The 25577-nt window shown below is 42.5% G+C and overlaps 1 protein-coding gene across 2 annotated transcripts in view; it reads left to right on the top strand.

Moving 5' to 3' along the window:
• slc8a1b (solute carrier family 8 member 1b) overlaps window positions 1-25577 on the top strand; it is a 269512-nt gene that overhangs the window by 109423 nt on the left and 134512 nt on the right. The gene's annotated exons all lie outside the window — the stretch shown is intronic.

Here is a 25577-nt window from a genome sequence, read left to right as displayed (position 1 = left end):
AGATTTGTGACCTGTTGCCACAAGAAAAGGGCAACCAGTGAAGAACAAACACCATTGTAAATACACCCCATATTTATGTTTATTTATTTACCCTTTTGTACTTTAACTATTTGCACATAATATGACATTTGAAATGTCTTTATGCTTTTGGAACTTTTGTGAGCGTAATGTTTTTTGATTGTTTATTTCACTTTTGTTTATTATCTACTTCAAGCCCTTAAATTGAAATTGAAATTGAATTGAGAGAGAGAGAGAGAGACATATAGAGAGGCAGAGAGAAAGAGAGCTCAAGAGATAGAGAGAGAGAGGCAGAGAGGGGGGTGGGGGGGACAGAGATGATGTATGTCTCCTGGAACAGAGGGGAAATCATTAATTTCAGAACTAGAAATGGTTTCCATCAGTGTGAGTGCTTCTGGGCCTGTTTTCCAACTGAGACAATTAAACATGAAGAGGGGAGGAGGTGGGGGGGGGGGCGGGGGATACAGGTTGCCTGCCTGTCACCACGGAGATGAGCATTCCTAAATGTTTCGCTGTTTTGATTTGGAAGGAGATGACAGCCTCCAAATATGTTTTCCCCCCCACACTCTTACTCTCTCTCTCTCTCTCTCTCTCTCTCTCTCTCTCTCTCTCTCTCTCTCTCTCTCTCTCTCTCTCTCTCTCTCTCTCTCTCTCTCTCTCTCTCTCTCTCTCTCTCTCTCTCTCTCTCTCTCTCTCTCTCTCTCTCTCTCCTTCTCTCTCTCTCTCTCTCTCTCTCTCTCTCTCTCTCTCTCTCTCTCTCTCTCTCTCTCTCTCTCTCTCTCTCTCTCTCTCAAATTCAAATTCAAATTCAAATTCAAGCTGCTTTATTGGCATGAAAAACATTGTGTCAATATTGCCAAAGCAACAATGTATACAATATACATTGTAATACAATTAAAACAATGACAAATAATAATATAGAATGGCAGTAAATAATAATACAAAATTAAATATAAAAATAGTAACAATAAAATGGTAACAGTCAATAGTCGAATGTAATGTATGGTGTAATGCACCACTACCACCACCACTATCATTAAACTGCTATCATTACCATTACCACCCATACCATTACTATTTGGAATGATAAACAACAATAATAATACTAATAACAATAACAATAATAACAATAACAGTCATAATAAGTAAGTTACTGCTTACTATGCAGATGTTATTATTCAGTGTCCCTCAGGCTATGGCAGGCAAATACATATTTGGCTGCAAGAGGAGCCATTGCTCCTTCGCCCATGAGTATTTTTAGTTTTTCCTCTGGGTTTAATAAGTTAAAATTTGGAATAAATGTAGTCATTTCTGTGAATAATGAATCTCTTGGTGAGGAATATTTATCACAGTAAAGGAGAAAGTGCATCTCTGTTTCTACCTCCCCTGTCGTGCAGTGACCACATACACGCTCCTCTTTGGGTAGCCATGTCTTTTTATGTCTGCCGGTTTCTATTGCCAATCGGTGGTCACTCAGCCTGTACTTGGTAAGGATCTGTCTCTGCTTCGAATCTCTGACAGAGTAGAGATATTCAGCCAATTCATATTCTCTGTTTAGGGTCAGATAGCAATTTAGTCGGCTTTGGGATTTTGTTTCGTTTTTCCAATGTTGTAAATATGAGTCCTTTGATTGGTTCATGATTTTGTTTATTGGAATTCTTTATTTTGAAGCAGTGCCGGTGTCAGCTTGGTTGGTTAGGTCCAACACCAGCTGACTGAGAGGGCTCGTTTCTGGGCTCAGCTCTTGGGTTTGAAGTGCTTTAAATTGCAGACTCGAATTTGGACTTGAATTTAGATGTAGCCAAAATTTTTATGATCTTTTCTGTATTTTCATTATTACTGGAAAGCGGCCCAATTCTGCCCTACATGCATTAGTTGGTGTATTTCTCTGGACTTGTAGGATTTTCCGACAGAATTCTGCATGTAGGGTTTCAATTGGATGTTTGTCCCACATTTTAAAGTCCAGTTTATTGAGTGGCCCCCAAACCTCACTTCCGTAAAGAGCTATTGGTAGGATTACACTGTCAAATATTTTGGTCCAAATTCTAATTGGGATGTTGATTTTGAATAATTTCATTTTTATTGCATACAATGCTCTGCGGGCTTTTTCTTTGAGTGCATTCACTGCCATATTAAAGTTTCCCGATGCAGATATGGTCAGACCAAGGTAGGTGTAATTTTTTGTGTGTTCAATTATTAATTAATTATTCTCTCTCTCTCTCTCTCTTACTCTCTCCCTCTCTCTCTCTCTCTCTCTCTCTCTCTCTCTCTCTCTCTCTCTCTCTCTCTCTCTCTCTCTCTCTCTCTCTCTCTCTCTCTCTCTCTCTCTCTCTCTCTCTCTCTCTCTCTCTCTCTCTCTCTCTCTCTCTCTCTCTCTCTCTCTCTCTCTCTCTCTCTCTCTCTCTCTCTCTATCTCTCTCTCTCTCTCTCTCTCTCTCTCTCTCTCTCTCTCTCTCTCTCTTCTCTCTCTCTCTCTCTCTCTCTCTCTCTCTCTCTCTCTCTCTCTCTCTCTCTCTCTCTCTCTCTCTCTCTCTCTCTCTCTCCCTCTCTCCATCTTTCTCTCTCTCTCCTTCTCTCTCTCTCTCTCTCTCTCTCTCTCTCTCTCTCTCTCTCTCTCTCTCTCTCTCTCTCTCTCTCTCTCTCTCTCTCTCTCTCTCTCTCTCTCTCTCTCTCTCTCTCCCTCTCTCTCAATTCAATTCAATTCAATTCAATTGACTTTATTGACATGGCAAGTTATTATTACTTACATTGTCAAAGTATACATATCGAAAAATTTAAATAAAATATATATGTATATATATACACAAAATATATATATATTTATATATAAATAAATGGTGGGACTAACAGCAATAATAATAGTAGTAGTGGACATGGGATTACCATTAATAACAGCTACAACAACAATATTAATCAGAACAACAATACATTAAAGCAACAGTAGTAGACCAGTGTCAACATGACTGAGAAGACACATGACCTGGTACGAAAGACAAAACAAAACTAAGCTAAATGGGAAATATTATCAACATTACTTTGCATTTTTCACTGGCTGTCCCTCAGGCTGTGGCAGGAGGACACATATTTGGCTGCCAAAACTGCACATTTTGGCTTTTCACCCAACAAATATTTGAATTTTTCTTCATCTTTTATAGTTTCAAATTCTTTGTATTGAATTATAATTTTGGGAAAGAAATATGCTCTTAGGTCTGAGTATTTGTCACAGTGTAGTAGGAAATGCACTTCTGTCTCTACCTCTCCCCTGGAGCAGAGTGAGCACAGCCTGTCCTCCCTGGGCAGCCAGGTTTGTCTGTGACGACCGGTCTCTATAGCCAGACTGTGCTCACTGAGTCTGTACCTAGTCAATGTTTTCCTCAGTTTTCTATCAGTCACAGTGGTCAGATAGTCTGCCACCATGTACTGTCTGTTTAGAGCCAAATAGCATTGAAGTTTACTTAGATTTTTTGTGGTGTCTTTCCAATAGGTTATATATTTTTCTTTTTGTTTTGTGATGATTTGGTTGGGCCAGATTTTCTGAGGGCTGTCCCGAGGCTCTATGGGGTTGGTTTGGGTTGGTGAACTGAGCCTCAGAACCAGCTGGCTGAGGGGACTCTTCTCTGGTTTCATCTCTTGACATTGTAGAGCTGTGTGATGGAATGTTTTAGGGTCACTTGTTTTTAGATGGTTGTAAAATTTGATGGCTCTTTTTTCTATTCGAATGAGGAGGGGATATTGGCCCAATTCTGCCCTACATGCGTTATTTGGAGTTTTTCTTTGTACTTGCAATACAGTCTTGCAAAACTCTGCATGCAATACTTCAATTGGATGTTTGTCCCATTTAGTAAATTCATTATTAGAGAGTGGACCCCATACTTCACTGCCATATAGAGCAATTGGTTCTATAACTGATTGAAAAATTTTGAGCCAGATTCTAATTGGAATTTCAATTTTGATGTTCCTTTTAATGGCATAGAATGCTCTTCTTGCTTTGTCTCTCAGCTCATTCACAGCCATGTGAAAGCTACCTGTGTTGCTGATATTTAGTCCTAGATATGTGTAGTTTTTGGTGTGTTCTAATAGAACTGTGTCCAAATATAATTTATATTTGTCATCCTTATTTCCGGACCTTTTTTGGAATATCATTATATTTGTTTTTTTTAGGTTAACGGTCAGAGCCCAAGTCTGACAGAACCTGTGAAGATGATCTAGGTGTTGCTGTAACCCCTCTTTAGTGGGAGACAGCAGCACCAGGTCATCTGCGTACAGCAGACACTTGATTTCAGTGTTGTGTAGGGTGATACCACGTGCTGTCGATTCTTCTAATGTTTTTGCCAATTCATTCATGTAGATGTTAAATAATGTTGGACTTATTGGGCAGCCCTGTTTCACTCCCCGCCCCTGAGAGAAGAAGTCTGTTTGCTTGTTGCCAATTTTAACCGCACATTTGTTTTTAGTGTACATTGATTTAATAAAATCATATGTTTTCCCTCCAATACCTCCAATATCTCTCTCTCTCTCTCTCTCTTTCTCTCTCTCTCTCTCTCCCGCTCTGTCTCTCTCTCTCTCTCTCTCTCTCTCTCTCTCTCTCTCTCTCTCTCTCTCTCTCTCTCTCTCTCTCTCTCTCTCTGTATATCTGCATCTGTCCCCCCTCTCTCTCACTCTCTATCTCTATCTTCACTCTATCTATCCCCCTCTCCCTCGCTCTCTCTCTCGCTCTCACTCTCTATCTTCTCTGTATCTATCTCACCTTGTCTTTTGGAGGACCAATCTTTTTCACCAAGGGTCTCAGCATAGGTTCCTGATTGGCTGGGGTGGGATAGGGGCCATGACAGGTCGGCTCAGTAAGTGATTCTTGCGGCACTAGTAAACGGACCCACGGGGGTGTTTGAGCTGGAAACGTGTCAGAAGTCAATACAACACCCTCACTGTGTGTGGCGCGGTCCAGTTTATGACTTGGTTGTTAGGAACAGCCCTGGAAGAAAACATCTCCTTAAAAATGGTCTTCTAGTAATTCTAGTTCAGAGTTGTTCATATTTCTCCACACAGTACATTCATGTGTGATAGTAGGGAGAACAGTAGCTGTTGTCTCTGCCTGTCCATCTGTGCAGTATGTCTGTCTGAAGGCTCAGCTGTAAATCTGATCTCAAAACCTATGGCAGAATGAACCTATACCTCAGATTTACACTTTGGGTCAGCTGAGGCTGCTTGAGCTTTCCAATAGTTATCGTCATAGGGTCTCTCTCTTTCGCTCACTGGGTCACTCTTCTCTCTCCCCCTCCCTCTTTCCCTCTCTCCCTCCCTCTTTCTCTCTCTCTCTCGGTCTCTCTCTCTTTTCTCTCTCCCTCCCTCTTTCTCTCTTGCTCTCTCTCTCTCTTTCCTTCTCTCCTCTCCTCTTCTCTCACTCGCTCTCTCTCTCTCTCTCCTTCTCTACTCTCCCCTCTCCCCCCTCTCTCTCTCCTTCTCTCCTCTCCCCTCTCTCTCTCTCTCTCTTCCTCCCTCTCTCTCATTTTCTCTATCTAAGCTGCCTAAGACACAGATCATTCCTTGTCACCCCTGAAAACAAAACACACAGTGAGATTTCTCCTGGTTCATTGACTCCAGGCAAATGCTACTGATGTCTTCTGGGTTCAGTGTCTGTAGACCCACTGCAGATCTACGATGCTTTCGGAAAGTATTCAGACCCCTTGACTTTTTGGATAAAATACAATCCTCATCAATCTACACACAATACCCCATAATGACAAAGCGAAAAGAGGTTTTTAGAAATGTTTGCAAATGTATAAAAAAGAAACAGAAATATGTTATTTACATAAGTATTCAAATCCTTTGCTATGAGACTCGAAATTGAACTCAGATGCATCCTGTTTCCATTTATCATCCTTGTTATGTTTCTACAACTTGATTGGAGTCCACCTGTGGTAAATTCAATTGATTGGACATGATTTGAAAAGGCACACACCTGACAATATAAGGTCCCACAGCTGACCAAACCATTAGGTTCTTGGAATTGTCCGTAGAGCTCCGAGACAGGATTGTGTCGAGGCACAGATCTGGGGAAGGGTACCAAAAAAAGTTATGCAGCATTGAAGGTCCCCAAGAACATAGTGGCCTCCATCATTTTGAAATGGAAGAAGTTTGGAACCACCAAGACTGCCCGCCCGGTCAAACTGAGCAATCGGGAGAGAAGAGCCTTGGTCAGGGAGGTGACCAAGAACCCGATGGTCACTCTGACAGAGCTCCAGAGTTCCTCTGTGGCGATAGGAGAACCTTCCAGAAGGACAACCATATCTGCAGCACTCCAATCAGGAATTTATAGTAGAGTGGCCAGACGGAAGCCACTCCTCAATAAAAGGCATATGACAGCCCGATTGGAGTTTGCCAAAAGGTACCTAAAGGCCTCTCAGACCACGAGAAGTAAGATTCTCTGGTCTGATGATACCAAGATTGAACTCTTTGGCTTGAATGCCATTCATCACATCTGGAGGAAACCTGGCACCATCCCTACGGTGAAGCATGGTAGTGGCAGCATCATGCTGGGGGGATGTTTTTCAGCTGCAGGGACTGGGAGACTAGTCAGGATCGAGGGAAAGATGAACAGAGCAAAGTACAGAGAGATCCTTGATGAAAACCTGCTCCAGAGTGCTCAGGACCTCACCCTAGGGGTGAGGTTCACCTTCCATCAGGACAACGACCCAAAGCACACAGCCAAGGCAACGCAGGAGTGGCTTAGGGACAAGTCTCTGAATGTCCTTGAGTGGCCCAGCCAGAGCCCAGACGTGAACTTGAGTAGATCTGCAGAGAATACTGGGAGAAACTCCCCAAACACATGTGTGCTAAGCTTGTAGCGTCATACCCAAGAAGACTCAAGGCTGTAATCGCTGCCAAAGGTGCTTCAACAAAGTACTGAGTAAACGTCATATTTCAGTTGTAGTTTTTTGATAAATTAGCAACAACAAAAAAAATTACTAATGTTTTTGCGTTGTCATTATGGGGTATTGTGTGTAGATTGATGAGGGGGAAAAAAACTTTTTCATCCGTTTTAGATTAAGGATGTAACGTAACAAAATGTGGAAAAAGTCAAAGGGTCTGAATACTTTCTGAATGCACTGTATACCACCTATCTACTGTTACAGTGCTACTTTGGTTCCTGGAATGAGCTGTGACACAACCAACAGCCGAGAGCTGTCCCAGGACTAGTCACTTCCTTCCGCAGGCCTGTCACTCAAACCCCGTAGCAGCAGGTAGAGCTGTGCTGACTGAAGCACCCAACCAACTACAACACACCAGGCATTGACAGCACCCCAGCAGTCACACAATGGTGTAGTCACAGCCTATTGTAATTCATGTAGAATTTGTGCAAACGTTAGGAAGAGTGGTTCAAGTTAGGATATGGCCTTCGGATCTCAGTGCTGTGTTACTGATGTTGCATATTCCACACGTTTCACTAGCTGGAGATGCACACTGAGTGAGATGTCATGCGAAATGTAAGGTGTGTTAGTGTGATGACAGTCAGGTGTATCTGTATCAGTTGTAGCAGTAGTGTAAATGTGAAGCAGTAGAGACAGAGACATCTAATCCACTTTCTCCCTCTGCTGTGGAGTAATGAGATTACTGTGAGGTGAGACTGACAGCTTCTCACTCTCAGGTCTGCCAATTCAATTACACCACCATTGTCTCAGGTCGCAGCGTTTAGCAGCGTCCCTCTCAAAGTCACACAGGGAAAGCAAATATGGCTGGGCTCTCACATTTCTATTTGGGTTAAATGCCTTGTTGTGTGACAGGAGGAGGAGGTGTATTTGTTTAATGGGTAGTAGCAGTAGACCTAGAAACTAAACTATGTGTGGTGCACACAAATAGCTGCGGTATAGGCCTTTATGTGAGCTACTGTAGGCGTTGTGTTATAGGAAAACTGAAGTTTTCCAGGTCTGGTTGGAACTGAAGGGAAAGTTTCTTTCAAACTGTAAGGAAAAGTCTCTTTCAAACTGTAAGGGAAAGTCTCTTTCAAACTGTAAGGAAAAGTCTCTTTCAAACTGTAAGGGAAAGTCTCTTTCAAACTGTAAGGGAAAGTCTCTTTCAAACTGTAAGGAAACATCTCTTTCAAACTGTAAGGGAAAGTCTCTTTCAAACTGTAAGTGAAAGTCTCTTTCAAACTGTAAGGAAAAGTCTCTTTCAAACTGTAAGGGAAAGTCTCTTTCAAACTGTAAGGAAAAGTCTCTTTCAAACTGTAAGTAAAAGTCTCTTTCAAACTGTAAGGAAAAGTCTCTTTCAAACTGTAAGGAAAAGTCTCTTTCAGCTTTCTATTCATTGATGATGTGCTGTTTTTAGTGTCTGTGTGTCCTTGTTGTGTGTTTATTGATTATGTATGCTTTGGCTGGTGCAATCAAATGTCCCCTCTGGGGATTTATAAAGTACTATCTCATCCTATCTTATTAACTTAAACTAGTATGTAACAGGTATACGTTGGCTCATATAAGCATTGGTAATGCTGGTTATCAGAGGACTTCGTGTATTACAGGGAAAGTTAACACATATATACACATAGTCTTTGTTTGTCCTGTAGTTGTTGGGAAGCCTTTGCACTGCTTGTTATCCTCAATCCGTGAGTGTTTGTGTGTGTCTGCGTGTGTGTGTGTGTGTGCTCTTTGGAATTAGCGGGTGATTGTGGACGTGTGGATTTGAGCTGTAATCAGGGCATTGAGTCTCCTCACCATCCCTCAAACACAAAAACCAGCCAGGAGGCTCTTTGACTCCACAGGAACCAAGCTTCATAGCGTGTCTATAACCCCACTAATACTGATTCTGTTACACTATGACCACTACTACTAGTATACTATTACTTATGACAACATCTCCCAGTCAAAGGATTGCAATACTGTTCAGTAAATACTAAAAGCTACTAATTCTATGAGTATTGTTGGGGCATGTGTGGTCCATCTTCCCTATATTAGCTTGACAGCAGCTGTGTCCTGGCATTGCCATGGGAGCAATTAAAGGGCCACGGGCCTGAGGGATCTGGGGATACAGAAGTTGATACTTGATCAATGGCACCACACGTTGACCATGTGAACAGCGTCCCCTGTATATGACATTACAACATGGCATTGAGGGACGAGTCCTCCAGATGGACACATAGTGAGGAGAAGAGAGGAGAGCCTGCCTGTGCCAGGCCACATTATTAGAGGACTGGAGCCTTGACTCTGGGCTGATTTAGACCCCCGGCGCTGTAGGGTCCACTTACACATGTCTGTAACTCACACACAGAAAGTGAAAGGAGAGGAGGGAGGGAGGGAGGAGAGGGGTTGGGGGGTCATGTTATTTTTAACCAAACTCCTTGTAGCTCCTCTTCCCTCTAGTCCTGACACCTGCAAGTGGACAGTGTCGAGGTCTGGCCATAGAATAAAATATCAGGATCTCTGTGGGTCTGACTCTGTGTCCATGCTGGATAGGCAATCTTCAGAAACACACACCCACTGTAGGTTGTCCACTTACTGTATCTCTGCTGCCCAGCAACAGTATCGGAGAGAGGGATTGCACTGTATGTTGTCCACTTACTGTATCTCTGCTGCCCAGCAACAGTATCGGAGAGAGGGATTGCACTGTATGTTGTCCACTTACTGTATCTCTGCTGCCCAGCAACAGTATCGGAGAGAGGGATTGCACTGTATGTTGTCCACTTACTGTATCTCTGCTGCCCAGCAACAGTATCGGAGAGAGGGATTGCACTGTATGTTGTCCACTTACTGTATCTCTGCTGCCCAGCAACAGTATCGGAGAGGGGGATTGCACTGTATGTTGTCCACTTACTGTATCTTTGCTGCCCAGCAACAGTATCGGAGAGAGGGATTGCACTGTATGTTGTCCACTTACTGTATCTTCGCTGCCCAGCAACAGTATCGGAGAGAGGGATTGCACTGTAGGTTGTTGTATTTCTTTGTGTTGCTCTCTCTCGCTCTCTATAACGTGACCGGGAAACCCATGAGGCAGCGCGCGATTGGCACAGCGTCATCCGGGTGAGGGGAGGGCTTGGCCGGCCCGGGATTTCCTTGTCCCATCGTGCTCTAGCGACTCCTTGTGGTGGCCCGGGCACCTGCAGGCTGACTTCAGTCGCCAGTTGTACAGTGTTTCCTCCGACACATTGGTGTGGCTGGCTTCTGGTTTAAGCAAGCAGTGTGTCAAGAAGTATTGCAGCTTGGAAGGGTCATGTGTCGAAGGACGCATGGCTCTTGACCTTTGACTCTCCCGAGTCCGTACGTCCGTACGGGAGTTGCAGCGATGGGACAAACTGTAACTACCAATTGGGGAGAAAAAGGGGTAAAAGTACAACAACAAAAAAGTCCCATATAGCGCTGGGAAAGGCCATCTATTTACTGTTTGTGCACCAGCACTGTAATTAATTGGTGAATGTGTGCGTGTGTGCGTGCACTTTTGCACACACATGCATTTTTCCTGTGTTTTTTTGTGTTTGTGTGTTTGCTAATGTATGCATTTGTCAATGTTAAATGTAAGTGTTTGTGTGTGGGAAGAAATTATGAATAGACTAACTGTCCACTCTCAATAGCATTCCTGTATGTTCGTCTGTCTGTCTGTCTGATTGACACAGTGACAGCAGTCTAACTGTCCACTCTCTATAGCATTCCTGTATGTTCGTGTGTCCGTCTGTCTGATTGACACAGTGACAGCAGTCTAATTGTCCACTCTCAATAGCATTCCTGTATGTTCGTCTGTCCGTCTGTCTGATTGACACAGTGACAGCAGTCTAATTGTCCACTCTCTATAGCATTCCTGTATGTTCGTGTGTCCGTCTGTCTGATTGACACAGTGACAGCAGTCTAATTGTCCACTCTCTATAGCATTTCTGTATGTTCGTGTGTCCGTCTGTCTGATTGACACAGTGACAGCAGTCTAATTGTCCACTCTCTATAGCATTCCTGTATGTTCGTGTGTCCGTCTGTCTGATTGACACAGTGACAGCAGTCTAACTGTCCACTCTCAATAGCATTCCTGTATGTCCTTCTGTCTGATTGACACAGTCGGACAGGCCTGTTTGAACTTAAAAGCCCTAGACCACTAATTAGATCTTCTCTCTCCCTCTCTCTCTCTCTCTCTCTCTCTCTCTCTCTCTCTCTCTCTCTCTCTCTCTCTCTCTCTCTCTCTCTCTCTCCCTCTCTCTCCTCTCTCTCTCTCTCTCTCTCTCTCTCTCTCTCTCTCTCTCTCTCTCTCTCTCTCTCTCTCTCTCTCTCTCTCTCTCTCTCTCCCTCTCTCTCTCTCTCTCTCTCTCTCTCTCTCTCTCTCTCTCTCTCTCTCTCTCTCTCCCTCTCTCTCCCTCTCAATTCAATTCAATTCAATTTGCTTTATTGGCATGACGTAACAATGTACATATTGCCAAAGCTTGTTTACAATGTAAAAATGAGAATCAAAATTGTCAACGGGACAACAGTAACAACAATAACCAAGGGTCAAAATAACCATACATTCAACAATAACAATAAACATACAGTAAAGGACATGTGCAGGTTGATTGGTCTGTCAGACACTGTCCCTCAACTTATGGCAGGCAGCAATGTAGTGCGCTGCCAACCCACAGCTCTCTGCGTCCTCCCCCAACAGGACGGGTAGCCTATCCTCATCAGAGAGGTCTTTGAAACCTTGAATAAGAGTTTCAAATTTGGGGAAATGACACTCTCTAATTGTTTTATATTTTTGACATTTTGTCAGGAAATGCAGCTCCGTCTCAGGTTCTGCTATTGTGCAGTGGTTGCACAGCCTTTCCTCTACAGGGAGCCAGGTTTTCCTGTGTCTACCCTTCTCAATGGCAAGGCTGTGCTCACTGAGCCTGTACTTTGTCAATGTTTTTCTAAAGTTTTGATCAGTAACCATGGTCAAATATTTAGCCACGGTGTACTGTCGATTTAGGGCCAGATAGCACTGCATTTTGCTCTGTGCTTGTGCTTGTGTTTCCCAATAAGCAATATAGTTTTGTTTTGACTGTGTTGTAATTTGGTTTATCCTGATTGATTGGATGTTCTGGTCCTGAGGCTTCAGTGTGTTAGTAGAACAGGTTTGTGAACTCAGCCCCAGGACCAGCTGGATGAGGGGACTCTTTTCTTTGTTCAGCTCTTGGTATTGCAGGGCTTGGTAATGATATGAGAGGGGGTCACTGTATTTTAGATGTTTCCAAAACTTAATTGCTCTTTTTTGAGTTTTTATTATTAGTGGATATTTGCCTAATTCTGCCCTGCATGCATTGTTTGTAGTTTTCCTCTGGACATGTAGGAGAATCTTACAGAACTCTGCATGCAGGGTTTCAATGGGATGTTTGTCCCATTTGATGAAATCTTGTTTTGCAAGTGGACCCCACACCTCGCTGCCATAAAGTGCAATTGGTTCAATGACATATTCAATTAGTTTTAGCCAAATTTTAATAGGTATTTCAATTTGAATTTGCTTTTTAATTGCGTAGAATGCCCTGCGTGCTTTCTCTCTCAGTTCATTCACTGCTTCATTAAGGTGTCCAGTTGAGCTTATTTTTAAACCTAAGTAATTGTAGTGTGTGCAGTGCTCTATATATTTTGTACCAATTGAGAACTTTGGTCTAATTCCCTGAGATCTGGATCTTCTCTGGAAAATCATTATTTTAGTCTTTTTGGGGTTTACTGCCAGGGCCCAGGTCTGGCAGTACTGCTCTAGCAGGTCCAGGCTCTGCTGTAGGCCATGTGCTGTGGGTGACAGCAGGCATAGGTCATCGGCGAAGAGTAGGCATTTAACCTCTGAATTATGGAGACTAACACCAGGGGCTGAGGATTTTTCTAGAATAGTGGCCAATTCGTTGATGTAAATATTGAAGAGTGCTGGGCTCAGATTACAACCCTGACGAAGGCCCCGCCCCTGGTTAAAGAATTCTGTTCTTTTCTTGCCAATTTTAATGCTGCACGTATTGCCAGTATACATTGATTTAATTATGTCATATGTTTTACCCCCTACACCATTTTCAATAACTTTGTAGAACAGTCCTGTGTGCCAAATAGATTCAAATGCTTTTTGGAAGTCGATAAAGCAAGCGTATATTTTGGTATTATTTTGGTGGACATGTTTATCTATCAGGGTGTGTAGGGTGTAAATATGATCGGTCGTGCGATGTTTTGGTATAAATCCAATTTGGCTTTTACTCAAGACATTGTGCTTATTAAGGAAGTTTAGAACTCTTACATTTATAATACTACAGAAAACCTTCCCCAGGTTACTGTTCACACAAATGCCTCTGTAATTGTTAGGGTCAAATTTGTCTCCGTTTTTAAAGATTGGGGTTATGAGTCCTTGATTCCAGATGTCAGGGAAATAACCTACACTCAGGATCAAATTAAACAGTTTTAATATAGCCAATTGAAATTTTGCACTAGTGAGTTTGAGCATCTCATTTAGGATGCCATCAGGTCCGCATGCCTTTTTAAATTTGAGAGCCTGAAGTTTCTTATAGAGCTCCTGGTCAGTAATTGGGGAGTCCAGTGGATTTTGATTGTCCTTTATAGCTCTTTCTAATCCATTCAACTTCTCATGAATTTGGCGTTGTTCTGCGTTTGTGTCAATTTCTCTCTCTCTCTCTCTCTCTCTCTCTCTCTCTCTCTCTCTCTCTCTCTCTCTCTCTCTCTCTCTCTCTCTCTCTCTCTCTCTCTCTCTCTCTCTCTCCCTCTCTCTCTCTCTCTCTCTCTCTCTCTCTCTCTCTCTCTCTCTCTCTCTCTCCCCCTCTCTCTCTCTCTATCTCTCTGCCTCTCTCCCTCTCTCTCTCCCTCTCTCTCTCTCTCTCTCTCTCTCTCTCCCTCTCTCCCTCTCTCTCTCTCTCTCTCTCTCTCTCTCTCTCTCTCTCTCTCTCTCTCTCTCTCTCTCTCTCTCTCTCTCTCTCTCTCTCTCTCTCTCTCTCTCTCTCTCTCCCTCTCCCTCTCTCTCTCTCTCTCTCTCTCTCTCTCTCTCTCTCTCTCTCTCTCTCTCTCTCTCTCTCTCTCTCTCTCTCTCTCTCTCTCTCTCTCTCTCTCTCTCTCTCTCTCTCTCTCTCTCTCTCTCTCTCTCTCTCTCTCTCTCTCTCTCTCTCTCTCTCTCTCTCTCTCTCTCTCTCTCTCTCTCTCTCTCTCTCTCTCTCTCTCTCTCTCTCTCTCTCTCCCTCTCTCCCTCTCTCCCTCTCTCCCCCCCTCCCTCTCTCTCTCTCCTGTATTGTTTGTGTTGGCTTAATTTAATTAAAGCAGTGACAGCACATACAAAGGACCAGATTAAAATGCTACAATAGATCAGCTGAACTACAGAGAGAGGGAGACATCAGTCAGAGAGAGATAGAAAAAACACAGCACAACAAACCTGTTATTTAAGAGCTCCAGAATCATTTTAATCAACGCTCGGGACATCGAAGGCTTATCTGGCGATGCATGCAGCTCTGCTGACATCATTGTTGAGAAATCCTCCCATATGAAAGAGGTGAGTAGGTTAACACCTCAGATACATGGCTAGTGCTGTCGCTAACACTACCAGCATTAGGGGGATCAAAACCCGAGACACAGAGTGCACAGGTCTCAGAGATAGGGCTTAGGGCAGGTCATCCTCTGGAGTCTGGCTTCTCTCCAGTTTTTACTTGCTCAGTGATTTTAATCCTACAATAGACTTTGTTCCTACACTTAACTTGTGTTCTGAGGTGGGATTTGATCTCAAGTTAAAAGCAAGTACATAGTGAGGTGTGTTGACATGTGTGTTGAAGACAAGGCTGCTCTTCCTCAAGCTGAAACCTGAGTAACCCTCACCATGACCTCTAACCCCTGAACTTGACTTAATTCTCCTGGGCTGAAGGATTACTTCCTCTTATACACCACAGCAGTGTCATCTGGTGTGTATGTACCTGTGTGGTGTGTGTGTCGGATCCACAGTCCTATGTCTGGGTTGCCCAGTGCCCACAGCTAGCTACATCATTATGTGCTGCCCAGTGCCCACAGCTAGCTACATCATTCTGTGCTGCCCAGTGCCCACAGCTAGCTACATCATTCTGTGCTGCCCAGTGCCCACAGCTAGCTACATCATTCTGTGCTGCCCAGTGCCCACAGCTAGCTACATCATTCTGTGCTGCCCAGTGCCCACAGCTAGCTACATTATTCTGTGCTGCCCAGTGCCCACAGCTAGCTACATTATTCTATGCTGCCCAGTGCCCACAGCTAGCTACATCATTCTGTGCTGCCCAGTGCCCACAGCTAGCTACATCATTCTGTGCTGCCCAGTGCCCACAGCTAGCTACATTATTCTGTGCTGCCCAGTGCCCACAGCTAGCTACATCATTCTGTGCTGCCCATTGCCCACAGCTAGCTACATTATTCTGGGCTGCCCAGTGCCCACAGCTAGCTACATTATTCTGTGCTGCCCAGTGCCCACAGCTAGCTACATTATTCACCCATGGATTCTATTTTGATACATTTTCTATAAACATCTCATTGTTTCCCATAGAGATGTTTTGTGTGTGTGTGTGTGTGTGTGTGTGTGTGTGTGTGTGTGTGTGTGTGTGTGTGTGTGTGTGTGTGTGTGTGTGTGTGTGTGTGTGTGTGTGTGTGTGTGTGTGTGTGTGTGTGTGTGTGTGTGTGTGTGTAGACAGCCTCGTAAACACAGCATGTAATTACAGTAACTGGATTTGTCACATCCACTGACCCAGACCCCCTTTCATTTGTTCAACACTTACCTTAGAAACCTTTGTGTGCTGAAAATTAACCTCAATTAAAAAGTACACACACACACACACATCAGGTTATGTATAGCCAAGGCCTACTGGTTGTATGAATTTGGGAAATATCGACCCATAATTGTCCCAGAGTCTGTCTGGAATAGGCTATTTCTTTCTCCACAAGCTGACCAATAGAACATGTCAACTTCTCTACTATGGGGATAGTAGATTGACAGGCTAGTGATTTTTCTGTTCGTTACTCATCTTGTTGGCTGAGCAAAAGTAAATGTGGACAGTTATTCAAACATCTTCATAACATCGGAATTCGTTAAGGATGCATGTCATTGCATCCTGGAGTTGCATGTTCTGTTAAGATGAATTATGATCATCTTAATGTGATTTCTGTCATTCTGAGCTCAGTAGGTGGACGCCCTAATCAGGTTACACACCCAATGCATTGGGGTCTGGTAAATTTCTCAAATGTCTGGTAAATTAAAATGCTGCCCTTCAACATTTACCTAACGGAAACCCTGACACACACACACACACATACAGTTGAAGTCGGAAGTTTACATACACCTAAGCCAAATACATTTAAACTCAGTTTTTCACAATTCCTGACATTTAATCCTAGTAAAAATTCCCCGTCTTAGGTCAGTTAGGATCACCATTTTATTTTAAGAATGTGAAATGTCAGAATAATAGTAGAGAGAATTATTTATTTCAGCTTTTATTTCTTTCATCACATTCCCAGTGGGTCAGAAGTTTACATACACTCAATTAGTATTTGGTAGCATTGTCTTTAAATTGTTTAACTTGGGTCAGACGTTTTGGGTCATTTTGGCCCATTCCTCCTGACAGAGCTGGTGTAACTGAGTCAGGTTTATAGGCCTCCTTGCTCGCACACGCTTTTTCAGTTCTGCCCACAAATGTTCTATAGGATTGAGGTCAGGGCTTTGTGATGGCCACTCCAATACCTTGACTTTGTCTGGGGTCATTGTCCATTTGGAAGACCCATTTGTGACCAAGCTTTAACTTCCTGACTGATGTCTTGAGATTTTGCTTCAATATATCCACATCATTTTCCTCTCTCATGATGCCATCTATTTTGTGAAGTGCACCAGTCCCTCCTGCAGCAAAGCACCCCCACAACATGATGCTGCCACCCCGTGCTTCACGGTTGGGATGGTATTCTTTGGCTTGCAAGCCTCCCCCTTTTTCCTCCAAATATAATGATGGTCATTATGGCCAAACAGATCTATTTTTGTTTCATCAGACCAGAGGACATTTCTCCAAAAAGTACAATCTTTGTCCCCATGTGCAGTTGCAAACCACAGTCTGGCTTTTTTATGGCGGTTTTGGAGCAGTGGCTTTTTCCTTGCTGAGCGGCCTTTCAGGTTATGTCAATATAGGACTCGTTTTACTGTGGATATAGATACTTTTGTTCACAAAGTCCTTTGTTGTTGTTCTGGGATTGATTTTCACTTTTTGCACTAAAGTACATTCATCTCTAGGAAACAGAACACGTATCCTTCCTGAGCGATATGACGGCTGCGTGGTCCCATGGTGTTTATACTTGCGTACTATTGTTTGTACAGATGGACGTGGTACCTTCAGGCATTTGGAAATTGCTCCCAAGGATGAACCAGACTTGTGGAGGTCTACAATTATTTTTCTGAGGTCTTGTCTGATTTATTTGGATTTTCCTATGATGTCAAGCAAAGAGGCACTGACTTTAAAGGTAGGCCTTGAAATACATCCACAGGTACATCTCCAATTGACTCAAATGATGCCAATTAGCCTATCAGAAGCTTCTAAAGCCATGACATCATTTTCTGGAATTTTCCAAGCTGTTTAAAGGCACAGTCAACTTAGTGTATATAAACTTCTGACCCACTGGAATTGTGATACAGTGAATTATTTGTGAAATAATCTGTCTGTAAGTAATTGTTGGAAAAATGACTTGTGTCATGCACAAAGTAGATGTCCTAACCGACTTGCCAAAACTATAGTTTGTTAACAAGACATTTCTGGAGTGGTTGAAAAATGAGTTTTAATGACTCCAACCTAAGTGTATGTAAACTTCCGACTTCAACTGTACATCGAAAAAGGCAGAGTAGGGAGGATGGGTTTAGTTAGAGGTCTGTTACGGGGTTTTTCAATCGCTTTGGTGTGATTTTTACAAGGATGTGGTAAAGTTTCACAACTCTTAGTACAAAACTAAAAACAGATCATCAAAAGGCGTTTGTTTCAAAACTCTAAGTACATTTTCAATTGACACACAAAATCAGTCACCAAACTTAATCAGTGTTAATCTAGAAATACATGTTTCACAGTGCAATACCTGTTCATATAAAGTAATTGCCTTTCACAATGAATTGCACACATTACTTTTGATATGATTCAATTCATTTGTTCAAATACAATTTACTCTTACTTAATCCAACTGCTATTAATTAATGATCATTTAAACATTTGGTAAACTTATAGATGTTACATGTAAACTGTTTTTTCTACTACACATTTTGAGAACTACATGCATTTCTGTAAAGTAGAAACATAACAAGTATGATATACACTCCAATGTACTACTATGATGATAACTATAATGATTTTACTTCACAGTAAGTTTAAAAACAAATGATATTGACAAGATCAGAGATGTACTGTATGTAACAAATCAAATCAAAATCAAATCAAAGTTTATTGGTCGCATACACAGATTAGTAGATGTTTCTAGCTCCTACAGTGCCGTAGTACAATGTCAATAAAATACAAAACATCCAGAAAGTTCAAAACAAGATAGAAATTCATCCCCTATACAGTAAACATGTATCACACTGCCAATACAGTACTGTGATACCGTAATATATGCCATTACATTGCAGATACTTTTATCCAAAATGGCAACAGTCCACACATTTTGGTATGTGACCCCAGTGAGAATCAAACCTACAACTCTGGTGTTACTAGTGCCATGCTCTCATGAACTGAGCCACGTACAGGACCACTACAATACAATACTGTAAAATACAATACACCATTAGTTGGTAGAGCATGGCACTTGCAACGCCAGTGTTTTTGGGTTCGATTCTCACGGTGGACCAGTACTTATGAAAATGTATGCACTCACTACTGTAATTCGCTCTAGATAAGAGTGTCTGCTAAATGACCAAAAAAGGTGGTAGATGTATGATTGCCATCTCCATGGGTACATGCAATGTTTTCAATCCAGACCTACAGTATGTCAGGCTTGGATTCGCCATGCCAAAAGTGATTTCCTGGGATTTCGATGATGGCCCAATGCTCAAGACAGGCTTATTGCAAACTAGTGCCTGCTAAACATGATGTTGATTTAATGTGATTACGTTGTGAAATATGTCTTCAATGATCATGCTTTTGGTTGGGATAGAAATTATGGAAATGTGATGTTCAGTCAATTTTAACGGGTAGTGCAAGTGTATTGCCTAATTTTAAAACAGTGTAATGTACTGTAATTTACAGTACTCAAATAAAATAAAATAAATATGTATTTGTCACATGCGCCGAATACAACAGGTGTAGACCTTACCGTGAAATGCTTACTTACAAGCCCTTAATTAACCAACAATGCAGTTCAAGAAATATAATTAATTATTATTATTTACTAAATAACCTTAAGTAAAAAAAAAAAGTAAAGCGTAAAGTAACACAATAAATGTACATAACAATAACGGGGCTATATACAGGAGGTACCGGTACTGAGTCAATGTCTATATGCAGGGTACAGGTTATTCAAGGTCATTTGTAAAGTGACTATGCATAGATAAAAACAGTAAGTAGCAGCAGTCTAAAAACAAAGGGGGAGACAATTTTTTGGGCCTTCCTCTGACACAGCCTAGTATATAGGTCCTGGATGTCAGGAAGCTTGGCCCGGCATGTACTGGGCCGTACACGTACTGTAGCATACTACATTCAAAGGGAACATTTTGAAACATGCATCTTCCATGTTTTGCTATTAGATGAACTGGTTCTCTAAATAACTACATGGAGAAGACATCATTAGGTTGTGTTTTGGTGACTAAACCAATGTAAAGAACAAGACGGCCTGCACACTGTTGAAGCTCCCAATTCACTGCTTTATTGACAACGCTTCCATCCCAAACGAGTCTTCGTCAGGTCAAGTCTTCGTCAGGTCAAGTCTTCGTCAGGTCAAACAAACAAACTGAGTGCTCACATCTCAAAATATCATGTTTATGCACATGCCACGTGGTGGGTGCAAAAACAATTTGTGTATCTATAATAATTTGATATCAATGAGATGGGAACATGTAGTAGTTCCAGAGAATAAGATACATTTACAAAAGGACCAATTAAGAGACCTGGAAGGCAAGACAAATCATAAGACGTTCAGGTAAGAAATGGTCTGATATCAAACTCTTGGTTCAGACCTTTAGGAGACATGGTACACAAAGGGTGAATCCAATACAATTCTCTTCTCAATAATAGATGATCAGTATCTCCCCCCTCCTATTAGTCTTAACATGCTGGATACCAATGTTTCTCAGAGAGCTCATGTTATGACGAGCCGCCATGAAATCGCCACTGTAAAGTCCATGGAGAATAATGCACCTCCTCCCAGCTGCTCACTGCACTGAGGCTAGGAAACACTGTCACCACCGATAAATCCACTATAATTGAGAATTTCAATAAGCATTTTTCTACGGCTGGCCATGCTTTCCACCTGGCTACCCCTACCCCGGTCAACAGCCCTGCGCTCCCCACAGCAACTCGCCCAAACCTCCCCCACTTCTCCTTCACTCAAATCCAGATAGCTGATGTTCTGAAAGAGCTGCAAAATCTGAACCCCTACAAATCAGCCGGGCTAGACAATCTGGACCCTCTCTTTCTAAAATTATGTGCCAAAATCGTTGCAACCCCTATTACTAGCCTGTTCAACCTCTCTTTCGTATCGTCTGAGATTCCCATAGATTGGAAAGCTGCCACGGTCATCCCCCTCTTCAAAGGGGGAGACACTCTACACCCAAACTGCTACAGACCTATATCTATTCTACCCTGCCTTTCTAAGGTCTTCGAAAGCCAAGTTAACAAACAGATTACCGACCATTTCAAATCCCACTGTACCTTCTCCGCTATGCAATCTGGTTTCAGAGCTGGTCATGGGTGCACCTCAGCCACGCTCAAGGTCCTAAACGATATCATAACCGCCATTGTTAAGAGACATTACTGTGCAGCCGTATTCATCGACCTGGCTAAGGCTTTCGACTCTGTCAATCACAACATTCTTATTGGCAGACTCGACAGCCTTGGTCTCTCAAATGATTGCCTCGCCTGGTTCACCAACTACTTCTCTGATAGAGTTCAGTATGTCAAATCGGAGGGCCTGTTGTCCGGACCTCTGGCAGTCTCTATGGGGGTGCCACAGGGTTCAATTCTCGGGCCGACTCTCTTCTCTGTATACATCAATGATGTCGCTCTTGCTGCTGGTGATTCTTTGATCCACCTCTACTTAGACGACACCATTCTGTGTACCTCTGACCCTTCTTTGGACACTGTGTTAACTAACCTCCAGATGAGCTTCAATGCCAGACAACTCTCCTTCCGTGGCCTCCAATTGCTCTTAAATGCAAGTAAAACTAAATGCATGCTCTTCAACCAATCGCTGCCCGCACCTGCCCGCCCGTCCAGCATCACTACTCTGGACGGTTCTGACTTAGAATATGTGGACAATGACGGCGTGTTCAGCAGTTAGGCCAACTGTACTGTCAAATATGGTATAATCCTACAGTAAATTACATCTCTGTTGAGTGCAACAGAAAGCAATCTTGTACAGTACTTCTCATCATCCTCTTATTACCATATAGTACATTTGGGTGCAACGTTTTGAACGGCTTCAAAGAATGGGTCCAATGCTCCAATTATTTAGCTGTTTTCCATTCATTTTCCATTGACTAATTTAAGGGAGTTCTCACTCTAGTGTGAGTCTCTGTGCGTGTTTGAGTGAGTGTGTTCCCTCTCCAGTCCAGTTGGTATGAAAGTTATTGGTCATTGGAAGACATTCCTGCCCCTCCTCCCCATCCTCTGAGGTAAATGTTTTGCCCAGTTCTATTTTGCCTAGTTGAAGATGTCATGGATTCAGAGAAACTCTCGCCTTACTGGATATTTCCATGGCTGGTGCTGATGGCGCTGTAACTGTACCTTGACAGTAGCACTGCAGTCAATACAGGGCAGTGGAAGTGTCTCGTGTCTCGTGTCCGATGACATTATATCTCCTCAAGCGGCTGCCTGAGGAGAATGGAATCTGATAGGCCCTGTGATCCTTCTGCAGACAGCAGGCCACAGATATCACCCTGTAGATAATTCACATACAGGCCAGACCATTGATCCAAGGCTCTGTAGCACAGGCTGTGTACTTACAAATGCATAATACAAGCTATGGGGTATGGATCCAAAATCCCTGTGATATGACTTGTGAGTCCACATCATTTTATTTACACACGCACACGCACACACACACACACACACACACACACACACACACACACACACACACACACACACACACACACACACACACACACACACACACACACACACACACACACACACACACACACACACACACACACACACACACCTAAATATGGAAATAACTCTTAGCAGCACCCCAGAGCCTAGACAGTGAGAGTCATCCCTCGCTTTCTCCCTTTGTAGAGAACCACAGAGCTGCATAACACACCCATCCATCCCTCCTTCCTATCCATCAGAGGAAATTAGAAACCAGCCCCTCAGATAGCGCTGTGGACTGGGCCATGGGTTTGATCAGCTAGCTTATTGTAATCAAATAGGCTGGTGAATGAAGCTGAATGCATATTATTGTCAGCCATGTTTTAGACCCAGGGCACTGTTCTCAAAGCCTCCATTACAGCCATTGTCAGTACTGTAAAGGGCAGCTGAATGACGATCCACAAGCCTGTACAATAGAACCTGTACTCATACTCTCCATATAGCCAAGGCCCCATTCATACAGATAGCAGAGTCCCCTCAGATATAATGGCCTGTTAATGTACTGTATACTAATCATTTGTCACGTGATACTGTGGCCTATGTAGGTAGCACCAGGAAAGCAAGACAAGCACATTGTATTAAGAATTCCATAGCCATTGAAACTCTTCACAGATGATTTGTGGAGGGTAACATTCATTCCAAAGGTTGTTTATATTAGATCTCGACTTGATCCGCTGATGACTAGAAACAAAACAATTAGATGGAAATGAAGACCAAATTAATCAAAGTTTTCCATTGGTGTTTAATGTGTTAACTATGTTATAATCCCTGTTGAGATCAGGCTTGTGGGGGCAATCAGTGGTTCATGTGTTGACTTGGTAATAGACGCTGCCCACTGCCCCCTGCACGCTACACTCACTAGACAGACAGAAGGCTGACATGTGGCTCTCTCTAAATGGAATTTTCCACTTAATTAACTCTGACATTCACTTTTTAATTTTAGAAACGTTTCATTGAGATCATGATTACATTTTTTTGTCTTCTTTCTCTCTCTCGTTCTCTCTCTCTTCCTGACTTCATGACTTCTCTTTGCCCTCTTCTGCTTTCTCCAATCCCCCCTCTCTCTCTCTCTCTTTCCCCCCTCTTTCTCTCTCTCGTTCTCTCTCTCTTCCTGACTTCATGACTTCTCTTTGCCCTCTTCTGCTTTCTCCAATCCCCCCTCTCTCTCTCTCTCTTTCCCCCCTCTCTCTCTCTCTCTCTCTCTTCCCACCCTCTCTCTCGCTCTCTCTACTTCTCTCTCTGTCTCTCGCTCTCTTTCTCTCTCTCTCTTTCCCTCTCTCTTGCTCTCTTTCTCGCTCTCTCTCTCTTTCTCTCGTTCCCCTTCTCTCTCTCTTTCTCTCGTTCCCCCTCTCTCTCTCTCTCTCTCTCTCTCTCTCTCTCTCTCTCTCTCTCTCTCTCTCTCTCTCTCTCTCTCTCTCTCGTTCTCTCTCTTGCTCTCTATGCTGTGAGGCAGGCTGTCTCCTCTGTATTTGATCACAGTAGGGTCATGTGGTGCAGAAAAAGAGAGTTTGTTGTGCTGTAGAATCGTTGTCTGTAGAGGAAGCTAGCAGAGCTAGTTGTCATTCTACTAGTGTAGGGCTAGTGCATTGTGTCTTGTGTGGAGTTGACTTGTTATTGGATTGTCATGGTGAGCTGGCGTGTTGTATCATGCTTACTGTTCACAGCAGAACTGACTGGAGAGACGAGAGGAAACTGGAAAGGGTTGGATTCTGGGAGCAGATGTGCTGTTCTGGATGCTAATTATGGAAGTCTTAATGAACCTGGCGATAAAGGAAGCAATCTTTGAGTTTCTTCAAACACACAGAGAAATACTCTGAAGACGTTCGCACAGCTCTCTATAAATGTTTCCGAAATGAATATCCCCCAAAATAAAGATGTGAAGTGCTACAATTGACTTCCTTCAGAGAGAATGAAGACTCAGTGAAGTCTATAGATTGGTATGAAGACGTACTCGGTCACCACCTACGGTGTTTGTGCAGTCTGGGAAATGTCTCACTCTCTAGCTAGCAGTGACCTCTTTGCTGGTTGAGAGTAAATATTTTACTGTGGTTTTGAAAAGAGTCCTATCGTTTCCCTTTTTGGGTGTTTTGGAAAACAGGCTAGTTGTGTATTGTTGTATGTAGTATTGTACCTTTAAGGACAGTTGTCTATTGGTGTACGTAGTATTGTAACTTTAAGGCTAGTTGTGTATTGTTGTACGTAGTATTGTAACTTTAAGGCTAGTTGTGTATTGTTGTACGTAGTATTGTACCGTTAAGGATAGTTGTGTATTGTTGTACATAGTATTGTACCTTTAAGGCTAGTTGTGTACTGTTGTATGTAGTATTGTACCTTTAAGGCTCGTTGTGTACTGTTGTACGTAGTATTGTAACTTTAAGGCTAGTTGTGTACTGTTGTACGTAATATTGTAACTTTAAGGCTAGTTGTGTACTGTTGTACGTAGTATTGTAACTTTAAGGCTAGTTGTGTACTGTTGTACGTAGTATTGTAACTTTAAGGCTAGTTGTGTACTCTTGTACGTAGTATTGTAACTTTAAGGCTAGTTGTGTACTGTTGTACGTAGTATTGTAACTTTAAGGCTAGTTGTGTACTCTTGTACGTAGTATTGTAACTTTAAGGCTAGTTGTGTACTGTTGTACGTAGTATTGTAACTTTAAGGCTAGTTGTGTACTCTTGTACGTAGTATTGTAACTTTAAGGCTAGTTGTGTACTGTTGTACGTAGTATTGTAACTTTAAGGCTAGTTGTGTACTGTTGTACGTAGTATTGTAACTTTAAGGCTAGTTGTGTACTGTTGTACGTAGTATTGTAACTTTAATGCTAGTTGTGTACTGTTGTACGTAGTATTGTAACTTTAAGGCTAGTTGTGTACTGTTGTACGTAGTATTGTAACTTTAAGGCTAGTTGTGTACTCTTGTACGTAGTATTGTAACTTTAAGGCTAGTTGTGTACTGTTGTATGTAGTATTGTAACTTTAAGGCTAGTTGTGTACTGTTGTACGTAGTATTGTAACTTTATGGCTAGTTGTGTACTGTTGTACGTAGTATTGTAACTTTAAGGCTAGTTGTGTACTGTTGTACGTAGTATTGTAACTTTATGGCTAGTTGTGTATTGTTGTACGTAGTATTGTAACTTTAAGGCTAGTTGTGTACTGTTGTACGTAGTATTGTAACTTTAATGCTAGTTGTGTATTGTTGTACGTAGTATTGTAACTTTAAGGCTAGTTGTGTACTGTTGTACGTAGTATTGTAACTTTAATGCTAGTTGTGTATTGTTGTACGTAGTATTGTAACTTTAAGGCTAGTTGTGTA

This window comes from Salvelinus alpinus, chromosome 32 (genome assembly GCF_045679555.1).
Source record: "Salvelinus alpinus chromosome 32, SLU_Salpinus.1, whole genome shotgun sequence".
Classification (NCBI taxonomy): domain Eukaryota; kingdom Metazoa; phylum Chordata; class Actinopteri; order Salmoniformes; family Salmonidae; genus Salvelinus; species Salvelinus alpinus.
The sequence above is the reverse complement of the archived record's forward strand: the minus strand, read 5'-3'. Positions and strand labels throughout refer to the sequence as shown.